The following is a 6970-nucleotide window of genomic DNA, read 5'->3' on the forward strand; positions in this document are numbered from 1 at the left end:
GCTCTCATTCTCTCCCCAGCTCCTCCCCAGACTGATCAGTTCTGGGCTCCTCACAAGTCTGGGGCCAAATCCTGGCTCCAGTGAAGTCAAGGCACAATTTGCCATTGACTTCAATGGGGCAGGATTTCCCCCCTGGGATCTAAGGCCAAGCTTTTCAGAAGAGAAAAGGGCCTCAAAAGGTCCTGAGTTTCTAAGTGCTGAGCACCCAACCTCTGAAAATCAGGCCCCTTTAAACCCACTCAAGTTGGGACCTCAAAATCACTAATTGCTCTTGAAAATCTTGGCCAGATCCTCCAGAGTGTTCCCCTTTTCTGCCCCTAAATAGCGATGGCAACGTATTGGTTTTCGCAATACAAAAGCAATAGATTGGTGCCAGGTTGGCACCATTCATTTCAGCCCTGTAATACAAGATGGGGCAGGTTGGGGGGGTGGGGGGGGAGAATGGTATGATGTAACCTAGCCACATCTCTGCTGGGATTGTTGTTCAGGTGCGGTATGTATTCCTGTGCTGTGAAAACACAATAAGTATTTTTGAAAAGCAGTAGCTATTCTGATCCAGCTCTGGAAACCAGAGACAGTCTGTAAACCCAGGCTCCTCCTCCACTGCGCCGGGCAAATAACCAGATACAGCACATCTGTTTTACACTGATGTGCAATAATGAAAGGCTGGACTGTGCCTTCTGCACACGGCAACCTGGAAGAAGAGATTCTCAAGTGCTGCAACACCCCACTCCCCACTGCATCTTGCCAGCAGATAGCAGACAGCTCAGCAGAGATTAAAATGTGTTAAGGGGGAAAAAAAACAAACAATTCACAGCTTTACGCTTGCCCCCATAAATTAACAGCCAAACAGCTGAGAGCTTCGATCAATGCTAACTCAAACATGCAACATTTCAAAAATAAAAAGGGGCCGCAAAGTCTCTTTCCTCACACTCCGCATTCAGATCACACACAACTAGCAGGATATGCCACAAAGCACTAGCTACAGAGAGCACTGATGACTCGGGTGGCCACATGCACCCAGTGTTCTACAGCAGAGCAGCAGGCACTCTCCTCTGCAGGATGGCAAGTGAGTGGCCTGCAGAGGTGACAGGTCCCAGAATGCAACCCTTCACCTTGATGCGAGCAGAGACATGCTGGGACCTATAGTCTCCTGGGGCCACGTTTTAAGATGGGAGCGGTAGCAATCTGATCCCATTAACGAAAACTAGCAGCAGCCTTGGGGGTCCTGTCATGTTGCCAACAAAGCCTGGGCACCTCTGCAGGAGAGGGGCATATTGGCAGAAGCTCATCAACACATTTTGTTGGCATCTCCTGTTCCCTCCTGGCCCGTTCCGTTAGGTGAGAACACAAAACATCATCAACCAGAGCCCAGCACGAACTGTTCACGTACAAAAAAAAAAAAGGGGCGGCGCAAGACAATACAAACCAACTGGGGAAGGTTATTGGAGGGGGGAGGGGCGCTAACAAGCCTAATTCTGGGATGAGCAGAGTCAGGTTTAGAGCCCTGGGCTGTAGCAGGTCTCAGTCCATCTGTTAATGTTTGTAGCATGACCCTTTTCTGTCTGAACAGGGATTGGTCTGAAGGCTTTGCCCTCCCCTCATTCCAAACTAGATCTCCAGTCCCCATTCTTTGTCTTCACATCCCTACGCAGCTGCTGCCGTATCACATCTCACATTTTCCATTTTGCTGAGCAGGGATTCGGGGGTCCTGCTCACCACACTGCTGGGTGACAACAAGGCAGCTGGTGGGGCTCTTAAAGGCACAGCTCCTCCAGTTGAAGAGCTCACAATCTGAACATGAATTCTGCTGTCTCTTAGGGGAAATGCTTTTAATAGAATCCCGATGGCTGAGGAGGGTCAGGGCAAGTGCACACAACAGAGCTCCCACACATATCTACAGTAGAAGCCAGAGGGGAGCAGACCTCTCCCTCCAATACTCCTGATCTGAGAGAGGAAGAGGTATCAGCAGTCGGGTTTAGAGGTTTCAGTGACTAGCTTCTGTCCAATTGTACAAATCGCACTGCACTTCTGGGATAATACAGCACAGGCTGGGACGCACACACCTTCAAATAGGGTCATTTTAAAGACCTTGTGCATGTTCCTGGTCCTCCCCCATACAAGATACGAATTATTATCTATCCATTCACAAGCACAGAGCTGAGCAGAACTGATGTGTTTGTGCAAAACCAAACCTTAGTGGCACTTTGCTTCTGGATCTCGCTTTAGCCAAACCCTGAACGTTTGGAGGTGGTTGGGAATCTAAGCGATTCTGGTTTTAGCCCATCTTACTAAAGATTAGACAACATCCCAGACCCCAAGAGCCAGCAGCTTCGGCGCAGCACAGAGATCCCTTCCAGCGCTGCCAATATTTTAGCAAAAATTTGCCCTCTTAGTCTTTGAAAAACCCTGTGTCCCAAGGATGCATGTGCAGCAGAGAGGAAAGGGTGAGGGGTGGAATTGGTTTATTTGTTTTCCATTTAAACAGGCACTTTTTATAATCATAGCCAAGGAGGGAGGCAACACCAACTGGCTAACTTATATGAAGCTGCACTTTGCTGGAAGTGTTTATACTTTGATGCTCATAAATATACTGTGCATAATGCTCGCATAGACATGCTCTACTTGGGCAGTCAGAAATGGGACAAGGGAGGGCCTCCTCCTCAGGAATCTCTTTCTTTAATACCTGCTTTTGGTGGAAACACACAGCATGCCGAAGACAAAGCATTTGGACTTCAGTATTTTCATGAGGCCTAGAAAATAAGTGATTTATCAATAACCAAGAAGGATGAACTTGAGTCAGGAGAAGCTCTAGCTCAACCAGACATTGTAGGCTGGCTGCAAGAACCACTGGGAGAGATTCTTTGGACTGTCTTATACAGAAGCTCAGACTCACTCGATGATCATAATGATCCTTTCTGGCCTTAAAACCTAGCAGTCTATGAAAGCTTCTTTCAATTTGGAGCCAATTTTATCAAGTGGTTCCCAGGGTCGCGCTCCACCACATCGTTATTCACGTACCCCCATGTGAAAAGCTGGGCAGAATTCACGCAGCAACTTGTTTTCTTTTGCAGTGCACAGGAGGGCATGTCTGTCTGTGATTTCTGACCAGCTGGAGCACAGTGTACTACTCCACAGCCCCAGGTTGAGGGTTCAGGAAAGGAACCTGAAATAAGCTGCTTATAACTGGTGTGATCAGAACTACTGACACTTTGCCATACTCCACGTGTAGTGCTGTAGCAGAGCATCACTCATCCACTTGGGAGCTCTTCCCTAATGTCAGGAAATATTGCTGTACTATTATACAGCCTACTATGTATTCGGCTACAGAAATGCAGGAATCGTACTATACACGAGGGCTTGAAAAAAATCCACCCACCAGTCCCAAGATGGAAGTTCTGCTTGGTGAGTGCCTAATTTAACAACTTCTTCAGAATTTCAGCTCTCCCATTTTAAACAAAAAAGTGTCTCGTCCCCATGGTTGCAAAGCAAACCTTCCAAAGGTGACCCACCTGAAATCAACATGGTGCTGACTTCCTGAGTCTGCAGACAGCAATGCCTCTGCAGAATTAGATCAGTCTCACTCTACTGCACTTTGGAAAGGTATGAGCAGCAGCATAGCTGGGATCTAGAGTATGAATATAAAAGATGAAGTCTCCAGCCGGGAGAAATTCACCCCAGTAGAAACCCAGCCCCTCTTCCTTCCCAGCAGCAGGGGTGGCAAAGGGGATAGGGTGCTGTAATTGTCACCCTGGCATTGCCATGGGCCTCAAGTTGAATCCCCGTCTCTCATTTTATAACCAGTAGGATTGAATCCTGCCAGCGTCTAGTAAGATGTGTAACCATGCTACATATGCACATTGTCACCAGAAAGGGATCACAGGGATGTGTAATTATTTAAGCTGGATAGACAGAATAGTTTTCAAATACATTCCTGGGAAACTGGAGGGTTCTCATCTGTATTTTCCAACTGACAGTAAATCAAAGCCCTAAAGCTCCTCCTACTAATCCTGGTAGGAGTTTGGGCTCCAGCTGTGAACAAGAGCTTTGCTAATGGACAAAAGGCCTCAGGAAGCATCCCCAAGTGTGTTACTTCTGCACAGTGCTCATATCAGAGCTGAAATCCCAACACACTTGCAATCTTTTGGCCTCCGCATCTGAGAACTGCCCTGTCTTCCAACCTGAGTCCTCAGCAACAGCAGGTGCCAAGGCATAAAAATCACCTTTCTGAACCCACTCCTGCTGTGACGTGGCTCTCCAGATTACAGAGTTGACTACGTTTATCTCATCCAACACCACATCGCTTAGGCACATTTGGGGGGTGGAAGGTACCTGCAGCCCACTTAGTCCCATTTTCCTGTACTTTTCTTTAAAGTACAGTCACAGCTACAGATTTTCCTGTACTCTCCAGCAATACTCAACCTGTGCATCACAGAGAACTTTGCTCATTGTCCCAGCCTGGATTCAGACCAGTTCCCTACAGGTAAAAGCCCCTTTATCCCATTCCCAAACACCAAGCCCTCCGTCCTGTTCACGTGTTAATGAATTAGATAGCAAAGCCACAGGCCTGGAAAATGGCCCCGAGGCACACGCGGGTGCCATGCTGACAACACACATGAGAAAGAACTAATGGAAAAGTAAATGATTTGGAAAATCTGTTCCCCAAAATGAGGCCAACAGCGTCAACACGTGCTAGGTGAACCAGTCATTGTGTTTCACGGTGACAATGGGTGTACTGCAAGAGCATCACACTTGCTTTGCTCTGCTCCTGCGAGCAGACAGGCATGGCAGAGCGGCAGCATGAGCCAGAACATCTGGCAGACCTTATTCCATACTGACCAGCCCCAACCCCATTTCTACATCAGCTGTTAAGCGTTACACCTCCACCACACAGGCAAGGGGGCAGAGCCACATCTGGTTAAGGATGGTGATCTTTTTCCAGAGCTGAGAAATCTCCCAAGTCACAGGTCTAATGAGCTTTGAGCAGAGTTTTTAACATGTCATTGTTTGTTTCTAAGGTCTAGGAAATGTTGTTACATTGCCATGACAACTTTGAATATCTGCAGCAGTTTTGTATCAGAATACTGAAAGGGCCTGTCTGCCTGAAGCCCTGACTTCCTGCCAATGTGCTTTCAAAAAAAAAAAAAAAAAAAAAAAAAAAAAAGCCACCCTACTACTTTATTTGGCTTTGCATGAACTGAGTCTAAACCAGTAATCCACAGCTTTTAAACCAGGCTGGGGCAAACTGCACCTCTGTAAATGGGGCAAGGCCAGAGGCAATGCTTATAGTGAGCAGGAAGGCAGGGGGACAGTAAGGGGCTTGTGAACCAGACCCGGAGCCTGTCCCCCAGGCCAGCACCCCACAGTGATCTGCACAGACCCTGCTGCTCCCTCTAGCAGCTGTACCTGGCAGCCTCTTTATGGACTTTCCTACAGCACCGAGCTCCAGGCAGTCCCTGAGCCGGGCTTCCACAGCCACCGAGCCGTGCCCGCTGCTCTCAGACCAGCCTCCTCCTGGAGCACGAGCCCACAGCCCGGCCCGGCCGCCCTCCGAGCCAGGGCCGCGGCTGACAAGCGATGAACCTGACATCACCCATACACAAACCTAACGGCTCTGCAGCCGCTCCCCGCCCAGGGCCGTGCCCCGCCCCGGCACAGCTGGCCTTTGGGGGCGGGAGAAGCGAGAGCCCGGGGCACAACACAGCTGGAGCCCGAGTAACACCCACCCTCCCCAGCACCTAACAACCCCCGATGTGCCGGGTCCTCCTGCCCCGGCCAGTGACCCAAAACCCCCACCCGCCTGCCGCCCGGCCCCGATACAGCTCCCGCTCCAGCAACTCCCTGCGCCAGGTCCCCTCCGAGCCCTGCCACGCCCCGTGGCCCTGCGTGCCCCCTGCCCCGCGCCCGGCCAGCCCCGCACCTTGAGATAGTCGTTCTCGGAGCGCAACTCCTCCAGCTCCCGCGCCAGGCCCTCCTGCCCCGCGTCCAGCAACTCCTCGGTGAGGTCGGAGAAGGCCAGCGAGGTGCTGAGCTGCAGGCGGCTACTGGCCATGGAGGCGGCGGAGGGCTCGTCGGGCGGCGGCGAGATGCCCTGGCCGGAGAGCAGGACCGGGGCGCTGCCCGGGGACTCGGGGTCGCTGCCGCTGAGCCCGAGCTCCAGCGAGAGCAGCTTGGCCTCCTCCGAGGCGCTGCAGTCCGAGCCCTCCGAGCTGCTGTCCGTCAGGCTCAGGGGGGGCGGCGGCTCCTCCCCGGCTGGCCCCCGGCACCGCCCCTTCGCCTTGGCCCCGGCCCGGCCCGGAGCCCCCTTCCCGGAGCCCCGGCCCCCGGCGGGCTGCGGCTGCTTCCCCTTCTTCTCGGGACGCCCGTCTTTGCCCCCGCCCGGCCGCCGCGAGTGCCCGGGCCCCGCGCCCTGCTTCCCGCACAGCGAGGCCGGCGAGCCGGGGTGGCTGCCGCGCCGGCTCTTGGCCAGGGACCAGCCGGGCACATCCTTGGGTCTGGCCGGGGACGGCGCCCGCTGCAGCTTCTTCTTCTCGGGCGGCGGCGCTGGGGCCGGGCTGACGGGCTGGCTCGGCTCCGCCTCGGCCGCTTCCATGCCGGCTGCGCGCTGCTCACCGGCCCCGGAGCCTCGGGCCGAAGGCGCGCATCCCTCTGGGCGCGCCGGGGATCGCAGCGCCGGCCCGGGAGCTCCGCGGCTCGCTCCGGGAGCTGCGGCGCGCCCCGCTAGGCGGACGCTCTGGCCGGGAGCTCGGGATCGCCGCGCTTGTCCCTGCTGCGCCCGGGAACTGGCTGCGTGCTGGGCTGTAATCAGCGCCCGGTGCTCCTAAGCGCGTCCCTTTGCCACGCCACGGGGATGCCTCCTGCGCCGGCAGCAACGCTGCTCCGTCTGGGTGTCTCCGCCCAGCAGCCGCCGAGACGGTGACGCGCACGGTCTGGGAACAAAAGGCGGAGACGGGCGCCAGAGGGGCAGTGG

At 53.7% G+C, this 6970-nt stretch overlaps 1 protein-coding gene across 1 annotated transcript in view; it reads right to left on the reverse strand.

The window, feature by feature from the left end:
- MTCL2 (microtubule crosslinking factor 2) overlaps positions 1 to 6001 on the reverse strand; it is an 82169-nt gene extending 76168 nt beyond the window's left edge. The window contains exon 1 of the mRNA XM_065414374.1: positions 5921 to 6001. The gene's annotated coding sequence lies outside the window, so the exon portion shown is untranslated. The remainder of the gene's footprint in view (positions 1 to 5920) is intronic.
- Between the last annotated feature and the right edge of the window lie 969 nt (positions 6002 to 6970).

Source organism: Emys orbicularis, chromosome 12 (genome assembly GCF_028017835.1).
Source record: "Emys orbicularis isolate rEmyOrb1 chromosome 12, rEmyOrb1.hap1, whole genome shotgun sequence".
Classification (NCBI taxonomy): Eukaryota; Metazoa; Chordata; order Testudines; family Emydidae; genus Emys; species Emys orbicularis.